General features: G+C 40.7%; 1 protein-coding gene and 1 pseudogene across 3 annotated transcripts in view; both read left to right on the forward strand.

Moving 5' to 3' along the window:
• The window catches only part of PPM1L (protein phosphatase, Mg2+/Mn2+ dependent 1L), a 248,372-nt gene that overhangs the window by 193,236 nt on the left and 30,244 nt on the right, over nt 1–24,892 (forward strand). The gene's annotated exons all lie outside the window — the stretch shown is intronic.
• LOC118616818 lies at nt 12,100–13,138 on the forward strand (annotated as a pseudogene).

The following is a 24,892-nucleotide window of genomic DNA, read 5'->3' on the forward strand; positions in this document are numbered from 1 at the left end:
AAATAGAGTGTGGTATATATAACTCATGGAGAGCCATCTGATATTTGGGTCATTAACCTGCTAAGCTACCTGTTACCCTTAGCTGGATCCCAACCTGAGGCCAATCTAACATCGCTGAATACAAGGGGAACTATGACCGAGAGGAGGGCAGAGTGAAAAGAGACGATTTTCTTGCTTGATTACTTTTTACTTCTCTAAATTTTTCAAAAACATATGGCCCAGGCCTTGGAAGGGGCTTGTGCAAGGGAGGGGCCTTCACATTTCAACCTCATTAGCTTCAAGTTACTCTGCCTCTGGTCAGGGCTTATTCTTCCTCTCCTATATTGGCTTCGAAATTAGATGATTTTTATTGTAGTTATTATGCAGTTACTATCATAATGTAGGAGAGATATATTCTGATTACATTTTAGTCTAGGTCATAAAACCCAAGAAAAGGAACGTAAATGCCTGATATCAAGGCTTGGACAGAGGCGGGATATTCAGGGCAGTCCAGGATCCAGTGCCAATCACAGCATGAGCAACCCCCCTCTCCAATCCAAGAGCGAGAGCGGAGCCAGGCAAGAGTCTAAAGGGTGCAACAAGTGCATCATAATTTAGGCAGAAGTTGATCTTAAGATTTTTAGAAGAAAGCAGAGTTGTAGAAGTAGGAGACCCATAGTAACTAGGAACTTGAGTGACAACATTTAGTCCTGAAACACTCAGGTGTGAGCCCTATGCCAGAGGCCTTAGCACTATAGCTTTTCTTGTACATTTGTAAATTGACATATAAAACCTTTTATCATAAGTTTAAATAGTTATAAAGGATATAATTTCTGGCATATTATATGAGCTTTAAATATTTTAATCAAAATCTTAAGCTACAAATTTAGATAATTAAATTTGGGGAAAATGGGTACTATTTAGCCTAGTTCTTACTGTCAAACAAAAGGACCAAATTAGACTTACTGTCTATCAGAAAATGCTTGACTTCATTTTTTAACTCTAAGTAAAGATATTAAAACAATTCCTTATAAAAGTCATCTTATGTCTGAATTGTAATTCTAAGACAGCTGGCTAGATGAAGAATGAATGGGTGGAGGGTTAGAAGGAAAGAGGGAGGGGGAGGGAGGAAGATGGAGGGATAGATCAACCTCTAGGTGACACCTTGCCCTCAGTATGTCAGCTGGATGAAAGAATGTGCTTCCAAATTCTCTCTTGTTTGACCTCCAGTAAGTTTTCACACCCTGGGCAATGTTTCATAGTAAGATTCTTGATGAATGTGAGAGGTTCTGAACTTTTGTAATATGGGAGGATGGCATTATAAAGGGAAGGTGGGAAAGGACAACCAGCAAGTATCATCTCAAGCCAACCTAAATTACTAAAGAAAGGTCTGGAGAATGGCATCTGAAAATTTATTTCATAAAACTCTTTCTGTTCACGTCTTCTGGGAAGGTTTTGTATATCCCATCTGGCAAAGTTAAAGAAGGCTACTCTAAAACAATAGATGTTTACCTGGCTGAACATCAGAGTCAGAGGCTTCTACAGGAAGCCTACCTAGATAAATTTATCAGTATGGGGAGAAATTTATGCAAATCTGATAGTGGTAACTAAGCTCTCATATCATAATCTGTTGGATACTATTTTAAAGTCTAGTTAGACTATTGGATTAAGTGTTCCTCAATTAACTCAAACTGGCTTTAAATCCTGGTCCAACCTGTTATCAACTATATAACCTTGAGATAATTACTTAACTTCTCCGGTTAATAGCTTCTTCATCTGTAAAATGGGGCTAATAAAGAATGGTACCTCGCCCTGGCCAGTATGGCTTGGTGGTTAGAGCGTCGGCCTGCGGTCTGGAGAGACCCGGGTTTGGTTCCTACTAAGGGCGTGTACCTCAGTTGCAGTTTGTCTCCAGCCCTGGTTGGGCCGTGCCAGTGGCAACCACCCAATGTGTCCCTTTCATGTCGATGTTTCTCTCTATCTCTCTCCCTCCCACTCTATCTGAACAAAAAATGGAAAAATGTCCTCGGGTGAGGATTAAAAAATAATAAATAAATAAAGGATGGTACCTACAATATAGGATTACTGTTAAGATTAAGTGATTTAATACATGTAAAGTTGTGTGCAAGGATTATATGCATGTGATTATTTACTTTATTACTATTGTTCTTTTTGGCTAAGAGAAGGAGTAGATCTCTTTTTATTTTTTGTTTGTTTTGTTTTGTTTTTAATCTTTATTGTTGAATGTAAAATGTATTACAGATGTTCCACATTTTTCTCCCATTGACCTCCTCCTCCCCACTCCCACCCCCCTCCTGCCTTTTCCCATACTATTATCTGTGTCCATTGGTTATGCATATAAGTTCTTTGGGTTATTTCTTCCCACCCCCCAACCTCTTTCCCTTTGAGGTTTGTCAGTCTAGCAATGAATTTGTACTTCTTAATCCTTTCACTTTTTTCACCCATTCTCCCAACTCCCCTCCCATCTGGCAACCAACAAAATGTTCTCTGTATCTATGAGAATGATTCTGTTCTGCCTGTTCATTTTGTTTGTAGATCCCATTGTCAATAGATATGTATTCATTGCCATTTTGTTTGTTCAAATATTTTATCTTTTTCTTCAAAAAGACCCTTCATCATTTCATATAATAACAGTTCGGTGGTGATGAACTCCTTTAGCTTTTTCTTGTCTGGGAAACTCTTTATATGGCCATCGATTCTAAATGACAGCTTTGCAGGATAGAGTAATCTTGGTTGTAGGTTCTTGCTTCTCATCACTCTGAATATTTCTTGCCACTCCCTTCTGGCCTGCAAAGTTTCTTTTGAGAAATCAGCTGACAGCCTTATGGGAACTCCCTTGTAGGTAACTAGCTGCCTTCCTCTTGCTGCTTTTAAGATTCTCTCTTTGTCTTGAACCTTTTGCATTTTGATGATGATGTGTCTTGGTGTGGGCCTCTTGGGGTTCAACTTGTTTAGGACTCCTTGCTTCCTGGACTTGTATGTCTGTTTCCTTCACCAAGTTAGGAAAGTTTTCTGCCATTATTGTTTCAAACAGGTTTTCGATTTCTTGTTCTCGCTCTTCTCCTTCTGGCACCCCAAAGATGCGAATGTTGGCACGCTTGAAGTTGTCCCAGAGGCTCCTTTCACTATCCTCATTTTTTTGGATTCTTTTTTCTTTTTGCTGTTCTGATTGGGCATTTTTTGCTTCCTTATATTCCAAGTTGATGGTTTGCTCCTTGGATTTACGTTCTCTATTATTGAAGCTGTGTAAATTATTCTTTATTTCAGTTAATGCCTCCTTCAATTCCAACTGTGCATCCATGATTTCTGACTGGTCCTTTTTTATGCTCTTGAGGCCCTCACTAAGTTCACTAAGAACTTGGTTCTCACTAAGTTCATTGAGCATCCTTATAACCAGTATTTTGAACTCAGCATCTGTTAGGTTGCTTATCTCCATTTCGCTTAGTTCTTTTCCTAGGGTTTTGTTCTATTCTTTCATTTGGGAACTGTTTCTTTGTCTCCTCATTTTGGCTGCTACCCTGTGTTTGTTTCAGTGTATTACTTAATGAGAGGTATGGGGCTCGCTGAGACCAGATGCTGCTCCTTTGAAAGAATTTAGGAAAAACCTGAAGCAGGATCTAAGACAGGCCAATCCTAAGGTTAAGCAACTGGCAACAGCTTGGGTGGGCCTGAAAGTTGGGTGGGGTGAGGCGGGGCCTCAGGGTGTCACCAGTGCTGGGCTACCAGTGTGAGCCAGGTTGCTGGAGTCCCAGATATGGCTTCTGTCTGCTGCCCCAGGGAAAGGCTCACCAAAGGAACAAAGGCCTCTGACGGCACGTTTGTCCCGGAGAAAGCCTCCTCTCCAGCCCTCGCTCCACGCCAAACAGCTCAGTTCTTCCCTGTGTGTCTCTGGTGCCCTTCGAGCTGCCTCCCCCTCCAAGCTTAGAGGGAGAGAGTCCGATAAGTCCATGCGTGGACCCTTTAAGGAGCTGCCTGGGCCTCCAGCCGCTTCAGCTTTTCTGAGCCTCAGTTCCTGCTGATTTTTCCAGCCAGAAGTTATGGGGACTCTCTTCCTGGCACTGGAACCCTGAGCGGGGCACCTGGTGTGGGACAGGGACCCCTCAGTCCTCAGGAAGGACCTTCCCAGCCAAGGTGTCCTCCTGATTTTTATCCGCCACACGTGGGTGTGGGACCAGCCTGTCACCTCTGCCCCTCCTACCAGTCTGGATGTGGCTGCTGCTTTAATTCCATAGTTGTAGGACTTCCATTCAGCTTGATTTCAGGTGGTTTTGAATGATGGTTGTTCTGTAGTTTAGTTGTAACTTTGATGTGGTTGCGGGAGGACACGATACTGCGTTTACCTATGCCCCATCTTGATCGGAAGTCCTAGATCTCTTTTTAAAATGGGTTCCTACTGTATGGGATGGATGTGCACCTGAGGACAATGGAGAGGATATGATAATGTCATGCCAAGGATGCCTTCTGGTTCTCCATGTGTAATGTCCCAGAATTCAAGACAAGTTTCTCAACATCACAAAGCATGGAGTAATAGGTAGACTTTATTAGGGAAAGAGAGACCTTATAAGGCCAAGATTAGCAAGAGAAGATCTAGGTTCCTCATACTCCAGCACTCCAGAGAGGTATGTCTATGGCCAGGGCCATCTACTGGACATGCCATGGTGTCTGTGCTATGCAGAGAAACCATATCTTCACACTCCATATTATTTTCCTTTTTCTATTAGCTTGTCTGAAAGCATCCTTCTCACCAATGGACACATAAACTTCTCAAGCAATGTAGATTCAGGTGCCAGCTTTTTACAGTTGTTAACTAAAAATACCAGCTTCCCAGCCTTTAGACACCTTGAGCCATGGAGTTAGAGTCCTTCTGGCTGGAGGAGGAAACACTAGATACCATGGGAAGCTGAGTTTGGGTCAACTCCTCTTGCTGGGAGAATCCTGAATCCTAACTAGTTCTTCACCCAGGCCATCCCACTCTCACTTTACGACAGTGCTGCTCCTACAGTCACAGATGACAAAAACAGATGCCATCTGTTCTCTATTTAACTCCTAGTCTGGTTCTCAGGGAACAGGGTTTGGGGCAAGGAATTGTAAGTCTCTTGTGGGAGACTCTGGGCATAAGTCAGTGCTACTTTAGGACTAAGGGGTCAAGGGGCAGTAGAGTAAAGTAGAGTAGAGTAGAGTAGAGTAGAGTAGAGCAGAGTAGAGTACCAATTTCACAGCACTGCATGGGGCTGCCCTGACATCTATTAGACTCTTCAAAAATTGGCAGCTTTGGTTACAATGGGACCTTTTTCATGTACAACCTCCTAATGTGCATTTCCCAACAGCCTGTTGGAGTATAAGAAAGAAACCTATTCAAATATCTCAAGAAAAAATGGGGTTTATTAGAAGAACAGAATATTTTAGAATTTAAGGAATTACTGGATAGCTAGAGCTAGAAAGGATATAATCAGACAGTTCTAGAAACTCTCACAGAAATATATGGATCTTTATTCTGGGCATTGGCATTCATGTGACTGGGTGTTTCAGTTACTCTGCTGTGCAACAAACCACCCAAAACTCTGTGGCAAAAAAGAACCACCATTTTATTATGTTCATAGATTTTAGGGGGTTAAGGCATCAGGGGAATGGCTTGTCTTTGCTCCTTGATGTGTGGGGCTTCAAATGGCTGGGAATCTGGGGCTGGAGGAGCTTTTTTCAAGATTGCTTTTTCATTTATACTTCTAACACATTGGTAGGAATGGGACTGTTGGCCAGAGTGCCTACATATGGGCTCATTAACATGGGGGCCAAAAGATAGACTGTTTATTTGGTAATGCAGTGTTTTGAGAGAGGGGGAGGTTCTTAAGGAGGAATGATCATTCCAAATATCCAGATAGACGTTGCATGCCCTTTTCACCTAGACTGGGCATCACTTCTGCCAAATCCTATTGGTCAAAGCAGTCAAAGGCCCACCCAGATTCAAGGGGAGGGGACAAGACTCCATCTCTTCATGGGAGGAGTGTCAAAGCATTTGTGGCCATTTAAAAAAATTGTTACGCCCCGGCCCGGTTTGGCTCAGTGGTTGAAGCGTTGGCCTATGGACCAGAGAGTCCTGGGTTCGGTTCCCGCTTGGGGCACATACCAAAAAAATAAAAAATAAAAAATAAATTGTTACATTGGGCTACCAGCTTCACTTTGTTTCTTGGTTTGAATTCTTGAACTAGAGGATCGAATGGTCTTGGCTCATTATATGGATCAGCTCCTGTGTTCCTGTCAGCTGTGGTGAAGGGGGCAAGCTTACATATTTAGCAAAACATCCCTTCCCTGGCTCTGGAAGAGGCAGGTTCTCCAGGCAGAGTTCATAATTGAAGAGGAAACAATGGGATCTGTAGTGCAGCCACTGCCAAGAGTAGCAACCATATGCCTGCCTTCCATAAGCAGTGTGGTGAAGAGAAGGAACCTGGAAAAGAAAGCAGGAGTAGGGCAAATGCCGTGGGCTGACTGAGGGTCATGGGCAGCACAGGTTCTATGTAGAGCATGACATTTGAGTTATTTATGTTTATATGACATCCACAGGAAAGTCAGTTCTGGAAGCATTCAGATGAAGAAGAGAATGATATGAGAAAATCAACCCTGTTCTCGAAATGAGAACAGATTTAACACTGAGCAAAATCAAAGAATGATAGACCCACTTCCCAGCTGCTCTAGATTCCCAGCTTTTAGAAGCAGATGTTAAATAACAGATTTTCTTGGCTTTTAGTCTGTCAGTCCAAGTCAATAATTAACAACACTGAATGAAACATCTTTCCTCTGAGATTCTCAAGCTGCTTAACTGATTAGTTTAGCCTGGCTGAACATCCTGGGTTAGTAAGCAAAGGGAAAATATGGTTCCAATTTTGGTGTGTGAGCTACTAGAGCAGGCACTAAAAAGAAATAGAATGTTTCCTAATCTTCCTTTCTCCTTAGGAGAACTCATTCATGGAGAGGTTAGTGACTTTCTCAGGGTCATAGAACGACTTAGTCGCACAGAATTGGCAGTCGTTAACTCCCAAAGCTTCCCTGGGAGCTACCATTTGTGCTCTACGTACCTGCTTCATCTGTTCGGATAGAATTTAGAGGTAGTACAGTTAGCGAAAGACGTCTGTCTGTATGATTCTTTGTGCTTGAGAAGAGGGCAGGGAATATGTGATTTGATCAGCTACAGTGTAGTTCTGTGGATCTCTTGAGCAGCATATTTTAAGGGGAGTCAAAACCTTTACCAAAAAAAGAGATTTGCTATGGAAAAGAAGTCATGATTCTTTTGTAGAAAAGATCAAAGCAGAGCCAGCTGATATAAAACCCAACATGTTGATTAGAGTGAGTGTTGGTACTTCTTATGTTAAGGGAAAGAAAGGAAAAAATAGACGGAAACAAATGGCCACTTTAAAAAATTGTTACATTGTGCTACCAGCTTCCTTAGGAAGATTTGACATGTGGAGAGTATACGTACTTGTACTTCGGTGCCTCATGTTGAAGGCTTGCTTTTCCTATCAGTGTTTCTTTTTTTTTAATCCTCACCTGAGGACATTTTTCCATTTTTTGTTCAGATAGGGTGGGAGGGAGAGAGAGAGAGAGAGAGACATCAATGTGAAAGGGACACATTGAGTAGTTGCCACCTGCACGACCCAACCAGGGCCGAAGACAAACTGCAACCGAGGTACGTGCCCTTAGCAGGAACCGAACCCAGGTCTCTCTGGCCGACACTTTAACCACTGAGCCAAACCAGCCAGGGCCTATCAGTATTTCTTAATCTGTTTGCTTACATCTTGCCCATTGCTCCTTTGTCTTCCCTTTTATTTTTATCCCACCAGTTCTGTAAAACCAGAGTGATGATTGCCCTGTAATAAGTTCCTCTGTAGTGGGAAGGCAGAGAAAAACAATTTGAGTATTTCTTTCTTCTCCTTTAATACTCTAAAACAGTCATTCTCATCTTTACAGAACCAAAACCTTTTTAAAAATTAAAAATGTGTTTTAACACTCTAGTTACCCTGAAATGAAGGTCATAGGTAATATAATCTACCTGTATGCACAATGTTTTAAAAATTCAGTGAAATACCCTAATAATACAAAGGGAAAAATAATGTATAATAAAATTATATGTATTTTAGTATATAAATATTCAGACACCACTGTGTTAGAAGGCATAATAGTGTTGTCAGATGCCTGCACTTTGATGCTTGGGGTACCTCCATAAGTGCAGTAAGTACAGATACAGACTGAAGGTTGGACTGTTTTGACAACTCAAATACAATGAGTGGCACTATTGTTGGTGACGTGGTTTTTCCAAGATGGGCCTGACTCTTTGTAAAGCTGTAAACAAAGCAAAGTGCAAGCTCCTCTTAATTTTCACAGCAGTTGCATTCCTGGAAAATTCAGTATGTAATAAAGCCATTCCAAAAATAATTTGTGTTTACATATAAAACAGAAGATCCAGGCTCTTGTGATTATAAACAGGATTTTCATTAATATTATTTAAAAGTTGCGTGGGATGTGGGAAAGTCTTTGTTTTGTAGGACTGTCCATCACATTTCAGAATCTCTAGTATACCTGATGTGTGTGTGTGTGTGTGTGGGGGGGGAGGTAACCCATAGTCATTGTGACAACCAAAAATGCCCCATAAATATTTAAAATGCTCTCAAGTCTGGAATAATGGTGAAGAAGTAAGTTCATGGGAGTCTTTCTGAGTCCATTTTGAATGATATCTGATAATATTATCTATGCTAATAAGTAAAAATGATATTCATTTAAGTAACAAATGTCTAACAAAATAAATTTATTACAATATGTCCTATAGTATACAGATGATGCCTAGCAACACTATCCCAAGGCTTGTCAGCAACTACATACATTATGGAACAGGATTTCCTAATTTAGATTACTCTTGAGTTTTATAAATTATCTGATTCTCTATAGCAAAGTTGGAGAGGGGGGAAAAAGTCAGTTAAGAAAATACAGGAACTGAACTACAGCCTTCATACTAAAGAGGCTCAGAGGAGAAATGGTCACAGGTTACAAAATATTGCCTCTTACCTGCCCTAGGTCCGCCAGTTGAAGAACCTTCTGGAAATGGTTCTAAACCATCAGCAGCAGTCTGCCCACTTTGGGTAACTTAGGGAGCTTAGTAATAATATAGCTCACAAGCTTTCACCCTGCAGACTGATTTGGTAAGTGGGGAGGGTCCCAGATTTCCAGGGTTTTGGTGTGCAATTAAACATGAGAACTACAGCAATAGCCCCTGTGATTTATAGAGGAGCAAGTGTCATAGTAAGAATACAAACCAGACATCTGAGCTCAGTGGTTCTCAAACTTTAGCATGTATCAGAATCACCTGGAGGGCAGAGCCCTGCCTTATGATCTGCAATTCAATAAGTCTGGCATAGGTCCTGAAAACCTTGTGTTTCTGTCAAGTTTCCAGGTAATACTGACGGTGGTCCATGGTCCACTTTTTGGAAGTAACTGTCTAGAATAATACCTGATGGATATGGTTTATGCAAAAAGACAGTGTTGAATGTGGGTATTGGACAAACTGCTAGCTTCATATGTACTGGCTAAGGGAGTTTCTGTTGCACTTAGAATTTAATCATGTATGAGAGACTTTCAGTTCATCAATTCAAATTCAAATTCAAATTCATTTCATCAATTGAGATGGAGACAGCAACCAAGAAATCAAGAGAAGGCTGAGACTTGGAACGGGAGAATGGAGAAATAGGAAAGATCACCCAAAGCAAAGATGTATCCTTAGAGTCCAAGGCTAAGATCATCCATATTCCCATGTATGGATGCAAAGAGTTGGACAGTGAAGAAGGCTGATAGGGAAAAAAAATGGACTCATTGGAAATACATTTTTGGAGGAGAGTTATACAGAGACCCTGGACTGCCGGAGCAAATTAAACCTAAAACATCACTGGGGGCAAAAATGCAAAACTGAAGTTGTCCTGCTTCAGGCAATCATGAGAAGACAGGATTCTTTGGAAAAGATGAGAACGTTAGGAAAAATAGAAGGCAGCAAGCAGGAGAAGAGGAAGACCAAGTATGAGATGGATTGACTCCCTACAAGAAGCTATAGGCATGAGCAGGACGGTTAAGGATAGGACTTTGTGGACATTACTCATTCATCGAGTCTTCAGGAATCAGAGCCAATTCAACAGAATGTAACACCCAGAAGTGTCAAGGGAAAGAATCACAGATGATACATTGGACTAGGTTTTGCTTTTGTTTTGCTAAGCAAAAGCAATAGTATCTAATTTAAGCAAAAGGAAATTTAATGGAAGACAATTGGGTAGATTGCAAATTTACTGGGGAATCTGGAAAATTGTGCAGGAATAGAGGCAGCCACATATCAGAACAACTAAAATGTCACCACAGAACTAATCTATTAAGGACGCTGCTTCCACAACTTGTATCACACACACTGGGTGCTGGACACTATTGTTGCCACTGTTTCTCCTGGAAACTAGCTGATACTATTACTCTCTGAAAGAATTCTCCCCCATCTCTGCAATTTTTCATGCTTAGTGCCGGATCAGTCTCAGGCCAGGTGACCTGATCGTCCAGGCCTGGCTCAGGGGCAGCATCCTGGCTGGCAGAGGAGACTGTGCAAGTATCGGGGCTTTTCAGTCTCTGTAGCGGGAGATGGACTCTTCCTCCCACCAGTTATTAGAGTGGATAGCCCCAAATAGTTAAATATCCACAGAAGATGACTTTTGAGTATTCGACCTTGAGTGAAAAGGAGAACGGTAATGCTGCTGGCAGAAATTGGGGTACTGACAGGGGAAACCAGGTTGGGAAGCTGTCATTTTCTTTTACATGTGTCATGTGCGGTGCTTTAGTATGTCATGGGAATCTGGGCGGTTACAAGCAGTTATACTGTCAGATGCCACGTGGACCAGTTAATTGACTAACTTTGTTGTCATCTAAAGACAACCTTAGGTCAGGCTTGAACAAGACTGAATAACTCCAGGTGTTTCTAGCTGGTCTTATTCTGACTCTAACATTCTCTTGATGGGATTTTTTAAAAGTCAGTTGAACAAGTAGGAAGCCGAGAAGCAAACGTATTTTGCAGTTTTGTTTTTTCAATATTATAAATTGCTTCTCTTCTACATTAAATAAAGACAGACTATTGCTAACAGTCTCAAAATAAAATTATGCATGTGTCAAACAACCTACCAGGATTTAGATGAGCTGAGAACCATGGGCTTCCTAGTCTCAAGGAAATAGATTTGATGAAAACTTCAGAAGAGTATCTAGCAAAACCTTTTTGGAAACTATAATAGAAGGAAAGTAATATGTAACTAAAAGCTCTAATTGTATAAATTACTTTGAATATACAAATAGCTTTTGCATTCAAGACAAATAACATTACTGGAAAAATTTCTCTCTGTTGGAAGATATTTCTACATTGCAGTTTTCACATTAAACAACAATGTAATGCAAGAGCCCCAAATTATATTGAAATAACCAAAAACACCATACTTAGACATAACAGAATTGATTTTCACCTGGGACTCACTGTTCTAGTTGTTTGCCTCCAGCATCTGTTTGAATTGTTTTGCATGCATCCTTGCTGGTTGTTAATGTTTTATTACTACCCCTGGTAGAGTATGTATTTATTTGCCAAATAGCAAAAAGTATAGTCAAATTACTATAACAGGAAAAAACACATAAAATATTATTTAATCTGATATGATTCTTATTGTTTTTCTTGTACCTCCTTCCTTCCTTTTTTTCTTAACAGAAAACCATAAAGGTGACTTTGTTGTGACCTTCATTATAGTCATAAAATTCAAAAAGCACTTTTTTGAGGGAGGTTATTGACAGGTATCTTTGAAGAGATGTCTGGGAAAACTTGGAGTCCCTGATGACACTTTTGGAAATTGAGCAAGACATTTATTGGCAGTATTAGCAAGACTGTTAGATGTCTTTTCTTAGTGTAAGTTTTTGTGAAGCAAAAATAAATATTGACCATTAAGTTTACCATTATAACACAGGGATTATTGGGTGGTGACTGAGGCGGCGCCTAATGGGCCCTGCAAGTGGTACTGGAGGTGGCTGGGGTGGGGGGTGGGGGTATCCAAGACCATGTCTGGAGAACTCCCACCAAACATTAACATCAAAGAACCTCAATGGGATCGAAACACTTTTGTGGGACAAGGCAATCATTTCTTCACTGTGATGGATCCCAGGAATATCCTGCTAGCCAGCGAACAACTAGAGAATGCCAGAAAAATCATACATGATTACAGACCAGGAATTGTTCCTCCAGGTCTTACAGAAAATGAATTACGGAAAGCAATGATTCAGTTTTTCATCCTGACACTGGTGTAAAGATAGTTTTGATAGGACAGATGTCAGCTCATGTTCCCATGAACGTGACCATCACAGATTGTATGATGACATTTTACAGGACTACACCGGCAGTGGGTCAACCAGTCCTTCAGTGCCATGGTCCATTACACCAACAGGAGTGGAGATGCTCCCCTCACTGTCAATGAACTGGGAACAGCTTGCATGTCTGTGACAACTGGCGCTGTGGTGACTGCTCTAGGACTCGATGCATTGACCAAACACATGTCACCACTCATAGGCCATTTAGTGCCCTTTGCTGCAGTAGCTGCTGCTAATTGCATTAATATCCCACTGATGAGGCAAAGGGAACTCAAAGTCTTTCCCCACAGATGAAAATGGGACCCAGTGGGGTGAGTCGGCACATGCTGCGAAACAAGCCGTTGCGCCAATGGTCGTCTCCAGGATTCTCAGGGCTGCCCCGGCGTGGCCATCCCTCCGTTTATCATGAATACCCTGGAGAAGAAAGCCTTTCTAAAGTGGTTCCCACGGATGAGTGCGCCCATTCAAGTTGGATTGGTTGGCTTCTGTGCGGTGCTCTTTCCCCAGAAAAGTTTCGTGTCTGTGACAAGCCTGGAGGCTGAGCTGCAAGCCAAGATCTGAGAGACCGCTCTGAGTTAAGACAAATGTACTTCAACAAGGGGCTGTGAGGTAGGGAAAGACACCTCTGCCACACCCCGCCTGCTTCAGCCCGGGGCGGCCTGGTGAGGAAGCCCTGTTCCACTGATCCTCCCAGTCACAGAACCTTCTGAAGACCCACATTGACATTTTAGAGTCAGGCTGCCATGTACAGCACAGTACCTGGGGTGGGCCAGGCATACCTGTTGGCTCTGTCACATTGGAACCATGGGATAATGGTCAGAAATGGCCTTCCTGTAGCTTTTATAGTAATTGTTTTCTCAAAGATAGCATCCCTGCCCTCACCTCGATTTTAAAAAGCACTGCTAGGCATAGAGTAGATGTTCAGTATATGCTCAAGAAATTGATTATCAGTCAGTGAAAAGGAAATCTGGGTAATATATTGAATTTTTATCCCACTCTTGTTTCAAAACAAGGCCATCTAGGTAGTGATTTGGGAAAACATAAAAGCGCTAATGCTAAACTATAAAAAAATGATTTGTGCTTATTAAGGGCAGTTTGCCCCCAGTTTGGGCAATGGGCAACGCAAAAGTAGATGATGAGTTTTAGCGATTCATAGGGTAAAACTTCTTTCATATATCTCCCGAGAATCACCTAACAGACACGTGTGACGAGCCATTTCTGCCCTCAGGAACTGTGTGCACTCCTTGCTGTGGTTTCTCTGGTTGACTTTTAAATTTATTCTGTTTTACACTCTTACACAAATGTTATACCCATTGACTTGATATTCAATTATTTATATCAAATAATCAGATAACTGCAATGTATAAATATCAAGTGTAGGAAGTTATTCAATACCAGTGCTATATGACTGGGTTGACTGGTTTGTCAGACAGCTTTTAGAATTGAGCACAGTTCCAGCCCCTACATGTCTTTTCTCGTCGTCCTTATAGATCTCATTGGCTTTTGGAAAGATACAGACATAATGTGTGTGTAAACCACAACTAAATGAATTTAACTTGAAGGTTGTGTATTGCATTCCATCCTGTTTGAAAATAAGAACTCCATGGACCATGGTTTACATCATCCGTAGTAGTTTCACATTTAATATAGTTTATGCAACAGAAAGAAAAAAAATAACACAGGAATTATTTGTAAAGCACTGTGGGGGTGGACTTCAAAGTTATTTCATAATTGCATTTATTAATAGTGAGTTACAAAAGTACATGGCTCTCTAATAAAGAACTTGATCTGGTAAAAGAACGGGTTTCAGCTTTTATAACTCTGTTTTTTGTTTTTTTTTAAATCTTCCTCTGAAAGGAGCCATATTTTCTCAGCCCTGGCCAGGTAGCTCTGTTGGTTAGAGTGTCATCCCCATATGCTAAGGTTGTGGGGTTTTTCCCTGGTCAGGGCACAATAAATGTATAAATTAGTAGAATGACAAATTGATGTTTCTTTCTCTAAAATCAATCAATTTTTTCTTTTATCCTCATCTGAGGACAGTTTTCCATTTTTTGTTCAGATAGAGTGGGAGGGAGAGAGAGGAAGAGAGAGAAACATTGACGTGAAAGGGACACATCGAGTGGCTGCCACCCGCACGACCAACCCGGGCTGGGGACAAACGGCAACTGAGGTACGCGCTCTTAGCGGGGACCGAACCCGGGTCTCTCCGGACCGCAGGCCAACACTCTAACCGCTGAGCCAAATGGGCCAGGGCTCGTTTTTTTTTTTTTTTAAAGGCCACTCAAAGTATGACATGGTTGTCACGCCCTAGCAACAGACACAATCTCTGTACCATGTGGATAAAAGGTAAAAATTCTTATAATAGCTTAGGTTTTTATTTTTGGCACATTCTGTGTGCCTGGACTTTTTTAGGCATTCTAGTTGTAGCAGCTCATTTAATCCTCACAACCACCCTATGAAAAAGGAATAGCTATGTCCATCTTTATAAATGAAGAGACTGAGGCACGGAAAGGTAAAGTAATTTGCTTAAGACAACACTACTTGCAAGTAGCCTACTTGGATTTCTATTGCACAGTCTGATTCCAGAGCTTATAGTCTAATAAAGCTGCCCTTAGAAAGTCATATGTCACTGCCCTCCCTAGTCTCTCTGTGACCTATTATTTAGATTTTGAATCCAGATTTTGTATCAAAGCCCTGACTGGCCTGAGGGAGATAAAAACAAAATTCTCAAACTGTAGCTATTGATCCCAGGACACTGCTTCCCAGGGGACCACTTAACGTGTGCTCAGTTATTTTCTTTCCATCCTTCTCAACATGCTACTGCAATTTCGGCTATACTCTTAGGAGGTTGCTTCTGTGCCAAGCATACTCTTTTTTTTTTATCCTCACCTGAGGACATTTTTTGTTCAGATAGAGTGGGAGGGAGAGAGAGAGAGAAACATCGATGTGAAAGGGACACATCGAGTGGCTGCCACCCACACGACCCAACCAGGGCCAGGGACAAACTGCAACTGGGGTACATGCCCTTAGTGGGAACCCAACCCAGGTCCCTCCAGACTGCAGGCCAATGCTCTAACCTCTGAGCCAAACCGGCCAGGGCAAGCATACTCATTTTTTTTAATGCAACCCCTTATTCCCCCAATTCTGACCTCAGGAGTGACGCAGCGTCTTGTCATTCCTCAGAGTGCAATTGAGATCACCCAGTGACTTTTAAAGACCTGCTCACTTGCCCAGTTTACAGTGCTAGTATCTCAATCTGAAGCTTCTGTAATTTGGGCCATTTTGCTATGCGTAGGACTTTGCCAAGAACAAAACGAAGGTTCTAACCTTTGGCTCATTGAAAGTGTTCTTCCCAGAATCAAGAGAGTCTGGGCAGCCTAATTCTAATTGTAACCCATAAAATTGCAGTTTTATATAAGGCTTTAAAATCTTTTGTGAATTTATATTCTAAGTATTGATTTACAGATATTTTTTCCTTTCCAAGACTCTGAGGTACTCCAGAACAGGATCTGTGTGTTCACGTTTGTATCCACAGAGTCTAGCACGTGATAGGCATTTAGTAATAGCATGCTATGTGAACAGATGATCGAATAAACAGGCCATCGACAGGAGCAGCTCTTTGGTAGAGCAAGCTGATAGTGAAACAGTACAGATGTGCTTTAAGTAATTAGAGACTAGAGGCCAGAAATAGTATGAGAGGTCAGAGCTACACGTACAGCTGTGCACATTTCCAATAAACAATTCGAAGTAGAAAAAAATGAAGGAGAGGAGGCCAATGAATTTGCCAACAACAAAAAAGTTACTAGAGGCCTGTACAAGTACATTTCCAGTGCAGCAGTTTGCTTTTTCCACATTTTTTTACTTATTTATGTTGATTTCTTAAAAAATAAAAACATCTATTGTTTTGTTAGAAATATGTAGCCTTTGGTCATTTGTATAAGATATACTGGAGAAATTTACAATTAGAAATAATAATTTGGGTAATTCCAGGTTCACTGGGATCACTAGGAATTTCTCCCCAGCTGTACTGTGTAGAGTACATTTTTTGATAGGCCATTGAATTGTTTTTTCTGTAAACTCTTTGCACAGCTCAAAGATACATCTGACTAAAACCTCTTTAATCCATCAATGACCAGCATAAAGGCTATGCTGGTACTGTGAGGGAATAAGAACACCAGGCATTGAAAAATTAATTTTATTTCCTAAGTTTCAGGTATATTTTAAACTCTTTTTAGGAATTTAATTTCAGGAACATGGCTTGAGTCTACTTCAAATTATTAAGATTTTAAGATCTTTTATAAATAATTATAATTTCTGATTAAGTTTAATAACAGTGATTGTTTCTTCCTCTCAATTGTTCTTCTTCTAGGAATCACAGACTAATTATTTGGCCAATTCTCAGAGCATCTTTATAGGCTAGATTTCAAGAAAACCCCCAGGAACTAAAAGCCTGTAGTTTTAAAGCAAACTAAATCAGCTTTTCCCAATGACAGGAGAATATATGAAAATCTGGCCCAGCCATAAAAGAAGCATATCTTAAATATATGCCCTCAGGTCTTCTGTTTCTTCCTATCAAAATATCACTGTCCATCCCTCCAGCTCCGTTTCTTCTCCCTCCTACTAGAATTTAGGATGGGAAAAGGATCTTTTTAGCAGCCATTCATACCTTAATGTGAATTTAATATGAACTCTCCCAAGATATCTACATTCAAGCATTTTTCTAATTTATGTATTTATTCATCCAATAAATATTTATTGCGCTTTCTACATAATGTTAGTTTCTATGAGAACTGTAAAGTGAATTAGATATGAAAGCTACTTTTAAAGTAGCATGAAATGTATGCAGTTAACTATGATCTAAGTTGTTTTTTTTTAAATGAACAATACAGGTTTTCTAGGGTTTCAGAAAAGGAGAGGGCCGTCTCAGGCTCAGAGTGGGAGAGTGTTGTGGAAAGAGTGGTAGTGGACAGGGTAGTTTTAATGACTAAAAACAGGGAATCTAAAACCGGCCTTGTCTGGGTTTAAATCCTGGCTGTCAGTTTACTGAATAACCCTGGGCAAGTTACTTAGAAAGCCGTCTGTGACTCAGTTTCCTCATCTAGGAAGTGAAAATAGTAGTATTTACCTTACGATCTCTTCTGAGTATTGAATGAGTTATGACATGTAAAGCACTTAGAACACAATGTAAGTCCTCCATACAGGTTAGCTATTGTTCTTTAGACTGAACCTAGAAAGGCAAGATAAATAAGATTTCGATGTGCAAAATGAGTCGGAATGAAATAAACTTTAGAAGGAGCAAAGATTAAAATGTAAAAAATTAAACCATAGAAGACACTTTAGAGGAAATCTCAATATTTTTCTCAGGGGAGGAAAGGCCTTCCTAGATATGACTTCAGATCCAGAAGCTGTAAATGAAAGGTTGATACATTTACCATTAAAATAAAAACTACATAAAGACACCATAAATAACAGTAAAATTTTGCAGAATTAAATAAAGACCAACTTAAGTATTTATGAGTTGCTTATGTGATTAATATTAAAAAGTAAAATTTGAGCATAAACCTATAAGACTCCTAGAAGAAAAATAAGGGGAAACCTTTGTGACATTGGATTTGGCAATAATTTCCAGGATATGACACCCAAAGCACAGACACCAAAGCAAAAAAAGACACACAAAAAAGCTACATGAAACTTAAAAGTTTCTGCACATCAAAGGAAACAATCACTAGAATAAAAAGGCAACCTACAGCGCTGGCCAGTTTGACTCAGCGGTTAGAGCGTAGGCCTGCGGTCCTGAGAGACCTGGGTTTGGTTCCCGCTAAGGGCATGTACCTCGGTTGCAGTTTGTCCCCGGCCCTGGTTGGGTTGTGCGGGTGGCAGCCACTCGATGTGTCCCTTTCACATCGATGTTTCCCCCTCTCTCTCTCTTCCTCTCTCTCCTTCCCACTCTATCTGAACAAAATAATGGAAAAATGTCCTCGAGTGAGGATTAAAAAAAAAGGCAACCTACAGAATGGAAGGAAACAATTGCAAATCATATTACCTAATAAGGGATCAATATCCAGAATATACAAAGAACTTCAACTCAACAACAAACCTGATTTTTTTAAATGTGCAAAAAGACCTGAATAAACAATTCTCCAAAGAAGATATATAAATTGCCAACAAGCATAAGAAAAGATACTCAATAACACTAATAATTAGAGAAGTGTAAATTAAAACCACAATTAGATATCACCTCATTAGGATGGTCACTGAAAAAACAAAACAAACAAAAAACAGAAACAAACCAATACTAATGAGGATGGAGAACTTGGAATCCTGTGCATTGCTGGCGGGAATGTAAAATGGTGCAGCTACTGTGGAAAACAATGTGCAGGTCCCACAAAGAAACTCGGAATAGAATTGCTGTATGATCCAGCAATCTCACTTCTGGGTATATGTCCAAACTAACTGAAAGCAGGATCTTGAAAAGGTATTTGCATAACCATGTTCATTGCAGCATTATTCACAATAGCTAGGAGATGGAAATATCCAGATGTTCATCAATAGATGATAAAGTGTGGTATATACATACAGTGGGATCTTTTTCAGCCTTTAAAAAGAAGGAAGTCCTATCACATGCTGAAATATAGATGAACCTTGAGTACATTGCTGGATGAAGTCAGTCAGTCTCAAAAGGACAAACACTATATGATTTTACTTATATGAGATCTGATTCGTGGAAACGGAAGGTGCAGTGGTAGTTGCCAGGGGTTAGAGCAGGGGAATGAGAGCTGTTCAATGGGTACAGAGCTTTAGTTTTGCAAGAAGAAAAAGTTCCAGAGATCTGTTACACAACAGTGTGCAGTGTGACACTACTGAAATGTACACTTGAAATGGTGAAGAAGATAAATTATATATATATATATTTGTTTGTTTGTTTCTGAATTATATATTTTTTAAAATTAAAAAATGTTTAAGTTTGAATTCTGAAAGTGGGGTGGAAAAAAATGTTTTTAGATAATTGGTTATCCTCAAAGGCCCATTTCTGCCCCCCCCCCCCCTTTACTCTGATATTTGAAGCTTTTATTCCATATACCTTCTGAAGACCTACCCTTTCCAATATGACTCCTTACTTCCCTTTTACCATTAGGAAAATGTGCCACTTCTAATTACTCGTTTTACCATCCCAGTCATTCATTCAGTTAATATTTATTGACTAGGTATTGCTAAGACAGGGATTTAGCAGTGAGCAGAACAAAATCCTTATACCCACTGATTTATATTCTAATGGAGGGAGACACATAATAAACAACATGTAAATATGTAGTGTGTCAGATGGTTTTAAGAACCCTAGAGAAAAAGGGAAGTCTTATGCAGAAATTGACGTTTGAGCCGACGTATGTGAAGAAAATGAAGAAAGATGAATGGTGGCTATCTGGGGGAACACTGTTCCATGTAGGGGATCAAAGAGGACAATGGCCTGGAGGCAGGAACAGCTTGACAGGTTTGGGGAAGAGCAGGAGTCCAGTGTAGCTTGAGAGTGCGCAAGGGGGAGAAGAATAGGAGATTGGATCAGAGAAGTGGTTGGCAGCAGGACACTGACTTTGTGGGCCATTATAGACACTGTTTTTACTGTGATGTGGAAGCCATCGGAGGATGCTGAACAGAGGAGTGATGATCTAAGGTACCACTTAGCTGGTCTCTCTGGCAACTGGGTGGATAAGAGACTGTAGGAGAAAGAAGAGGGAGGCAAGTTAGGAGAGAAGTTATGGTAGCAACAGCGGTGCGAGAAGTGCCAGGTTCTGGGTACATTGTGAAGGTGGAGCCAGTGTGATTTTAATGGACTGGATGTGAAGTGTGAGAGAAAAGAGTCAAGGAGGACTCCCAGTGTTTTGGCCCAAGCCGCTCTCGGGATGGAGTTATACACTGAGGCAGGGAATACTACAAAGAGGAACACTTGTGCTGGAATAATAGCAGGATTTTCGTTTTGGATGTGTTAATTCTGAGATGCCAAATTAGGTCATTGAATATATGAGTCTAAAGCTCAGTGGAAAGATCAGTGCTCGATATAACAGTTTGGAAGTTATTAACATGATATTTAAAGCCATTGCCTGGATGAGACCAAGAAGGGAGTAAGTGTGACTGAGGAAGAGTTCTGTGGACTGAGCCCTGGTGTGCCCCACCTCAAGGTGGGGAAGGTAAGAAAGAAGCTGCAGGGGCTGAGGAGCAGCCAGTGAGTGAAGTGGAGATTGTCTCAGGAAATAGCCCTTTGCAGTGGACTCTTTCATTAATCAATGCCAACACATATGTCTAAAGTGTTTTATCAGCTGCCAGTGTGACTTTGACTCCCGGTTACATGGGCGATGCTGATCTTGGATTAGTCTTGACTGGTAAGACCAGTGCGCTGGATAGCTTCCCACAGTGTTCTCCCCGTAGTTGGTTTCAGTATTTTTTCCTTTTCAGAATGAAACACTTGCTGTTATGTGAGCTTACACATGGAAAGTTAAATTTATTCATAAGTTTAAAAGAGTAACGTGACCACCTATTACCCATACCATTTAGAGATGCAGTGTTTGTTTTTTCAAATAGAATGCAAATCCACGTTCTACATCCTCTCAGTGAACATATGTTTTGAAATCCCAGTCTGACTAGATTTGTTACCTAACCTCTCTTTTCATTCACGTCCCGTCCTCTGCACCTCTGCAGTCAATACGCGCAGCCTTTCTGCAGCCTCTTAAAATGCAGTGTAAGAACCTACTGGTTTCACTAGTCATTCCAACCTCCCCCTTTTCCACGGCCACAAATTAGTCTGAGTCAGAAAAGGTGGTGCCATAAAAAGGCTATATATAGACTGTCCTTTTCTATTCTTTCAAAAAAACAAAAGCAAAAAAAACCCAGGTGACAAAAGGCAAGCTCAAAACCAGCTGCAAGCCGTATGCCCTCCAGTTGAAATCCTTTGTACTTTCAGAGCAGACATTTGGCTTGCTATACACCCTGTCCGGTAAGCACAGGAGACGATGCTTGTCAGAATTTATCTTTTCCTGAAAGCTAACTACAGAAGATGTTCAAAATCAATGTGTCACTTAACAGAAGTCATTGTGTTTTTTTTTTTATCATCAACCCCGAAATGTAAAATAGCCATGTGTTTCTGTTCTCTAATTTACGGAAGAAGAAATGGAGCTATTAGCTCAAATAAAGCCAAACAATGTTACTTTCTTTTTCAAGTCAATTTTTTAGTTGTAGTGTGAGCATTTCTGTCCTTGCCTTCATCTTTTGGTTTGGGATGTCTGGGGAGTTATATTGTATTCCTTCTAAGCAATTACATTCTACATTCATGGAGCAAAAGGTGTATGCCTGAGTTTCCCTGGTGCTGTGCACCAGCAACTCCCATATATAAGATCGCGAGGAAGAGAGCTGCTACCTGGGGAAAGGTCACAGTTGTTAATCATGGAGCAATAAGTCTAGGTGTGTGTGGAAGGCATTTGGTAGGGAGAGAAGCTAAGGGGGTGTGCATGGGGAGAAGACTGTTAATGAATTCTCTAACTGCCATGTCCCCCCCCCACACACACACATACACTACACACCAGAAGCATCATATGTTTTTATTTGGACATACTTTATTTTTAACGAATAATCACACACTGTATTGGGTTTTACTTCCCAGGTTTTGATAGTCTGACCCTAGAATTTCATTGCAAAGCCTGTCTCATTTCTGGAATAACGCTGGTGATCCTCCTTCACTTCAGTGCTTCCTAAACTGGCTGGAAAGCTGAATGATTATTTATAAGGCGTCTCAGTGAAATTAGCAGTAGACTGAAACCAGTTGTGCCAATGAAATGTGCAAGTTCTTCGTAAAACCACACTGCCGGGGCCGGAAATAACACAGTTGTAGTAAAAACAATTTGTCAAATGTGATCTGAAAAGCTAAAGGAGATTTCCAGCAGATGTGTTCTACAAATGCTGGCGCTGACTGACTTGATCAGAAGATGCAAACACTGTCTCTAAACTGGTCATTATTTACCTCCATTGGCTGCATTCACTGATTGAATCCTGAGTTGTCTACCACTCCTAGCACCTGGGACCCATCTCCAGGCAGAAGCTTTCTTGTGGCAGGTAGCTGAGCCAGGTTCCGGCCCTTCTGTTTTATGGTGGAGTAAATATTGTAGCTCTGAGTCTCTTTGTCCAACTGGATTCAGTGGTTCTCATGTAGGTTTGCTTTATTTCTTCAGGAAGAATCGGTTTACTAAGCTAGCTGTTGTTTGAACTGGCTAATTAAAACCTGCTCAGCTAAATACAGCTGAGCTAAATACAGCCCTGGGTAGAATTTGAGTGCCACTTTTATTCATTAGAATAGATGAGCATTGTGCTACCCATGGTCAATCTGACCTCAGTGTTTGCTCTTTAATTGTATGTCCTTGTGAAAATATATCCCTAATTAAGAAGTGCCCAGTATTCCCAGTCTTCCCTGTGGAAAGGAGAGATGTGGCCCGAGTGGTCCTTTGTGGTTGGCCAGGTCACCAAGAGATGTGACTATATCACATATGACATTTGGCTTCTGCAGATACTTTGGAATTAGCTATTTATCCTCACTTATCAAGGTTTCATGCAAAGCGGATGACCAATTATGGAAGCTTTCCCAACACTGCAATTCCTTTGGCTGGTGGTACTGTAGGCAGCTAATAAAAAACAAATATTGTCTCAGATAGTTTGCATTTCACTGTTTTCCATCAACATTAAATATTTATTCACTTACGCAGAACTCTGTGGTGCTATATTCTGGGAGAGACCCATCATATTCCCCTAAGGAACTAACAATCGCATGGATTAAACAGCTATGCAAACAATTCTCCTGCAGTGTGATAAATGGTCTCTCAGATGTCTAAATGAGGTACATGGGTGGATGATGATGCCCTAACCAAGTTATAGAATGCTAAAGAAGGAACAGGTTGAAGGAGGGGGAGAGAGGGAGAAAGATGTTAATTTGGGTTTCAGGTGCTTACAGGGCGGTTCTAAATTGGGCTTAGGAGACAGATGAGGAACCGCTATTTACAGGAAACTATTATTTCATCATGGCCCTGTCAAAGGAGTAAGGCATAGTATAAACCAGTTTTGATTGGAGGGGGAGATAAATAAAAGGTTAAGAGTGGAGGTCACAGTGATAGGACACCATCTTAGGGGGATAATAAGCTTGTTAAGAGCAGCTTTACTAATTCTCAGTTTTATTTAGAGTGGGCCCTGATTACATTATGCTCATGATTTGAAACTTTCTGAGAGGTTAAACAGTGAATGGATTTTTTTTTATTTTTTTTTTTTTCATTTATCTTCAGATAGAGTGGGAAGGAGGGAGAGAGGGAGTGGTGGGAATGGAGGGGGGAGAAAGGGAGAGAAACATTGATGTGAGAGAGACACATTGATTGGTTGCCTCCCGCACGACCACAACCAGGGCTGGGGACCAAACCACAACTGAGGTATGTGCCCTTGACTGGAATCAAACTGCAACTCTGGTCCGCGGGAAGACACGCTAACCGCTGAGCCAAACCAGCCAGGGCCAGTGAATGGATCTTTACGAGAACAGCACATGCTCTGGGATTGGGTATTGGAGGAGATGCTGTTTTCATTTCCTAGAAGATGATGTTTGGAATGTTGTCTGAATCAAATACATTTCAGTTATTTTTTTCCTTTTTGTTTATTCTTGTCTTGCCAGATCATGAAAGAACTGGTTTGAATTATTTCAACTGTTTTTTCTAGCTAGAAATGAATAGATTTATGGAATGTCATTATTTTTAAAGAACTGTAAATAGAGGTGATTCATAACCTTCATTTTTGCATGTGACACCTTATAAAAAGGGAGTTGAGGGTATGCCTCCTGTTATCATAAGGAACATGGTGAAATTCTCCCCCAAATATCCCCCATTCAAAGAACATTTTTGAACAATGCCATAGCAAAATTTAAAGAGGAAAGGTAATGTCACAGAACACAATAAACAGCACATTGTAAGAACTTTAAGGAGTTTGAGGGAGATTAGATACAGAGCAGTGTTACACTTTTCTTTTTAGCCCAGTTATGGAGTCTGAGCATCTTGACTTGGTTGGTTATGCAGATTGGCTCTTCAGTAGCATTTTCATTTCTTCACCAATTTTCCTGTTCTCCAAAGACCTTCAAGTTTCTATCACGTAGCTTAATGACCTGCCTCCATTTTGGTGTTTTATTGAAGGTTCATTGGGTTCCATCTTCATAAGTAAATGCCAACCTCAGAAGTAAGTGCCCATTATGCCTGTTGTGTTACAGTTTTACTAAACTCAGAATTGTTGTGGGTGGTTGAAAACATTTCAGTGGTCAAAGAGAGGGTAATTAGCTCATTTAAATCATCTTCCAAGTCCCATTCTGTCCTTGGTGCAAAGGCACCAGCCTGTCTTTATAAGAATAAATGGGGCATATAGGCTGGCATTATTTAATTCAGCTATTAATCTTAAATGAAACTGAGCTGATTATAAACCAAAT

Source organism: Molossus molossus, unplaced genomic scaffold (assembly GCF_014108415.1).
Source record: "Molossus molossus isolate mMolMol1 unplaced genomic scaffold, mMolMol1.p scaffold_m16_p_5, whole genome shotgun sequence".
Taxonomy (NCBI): domain Eukaryota; kingdom Metazoa; phylum Chordata; class Mammalia; order Chiroptera; family Molossidae; genus Molossus; species Molossus molossus.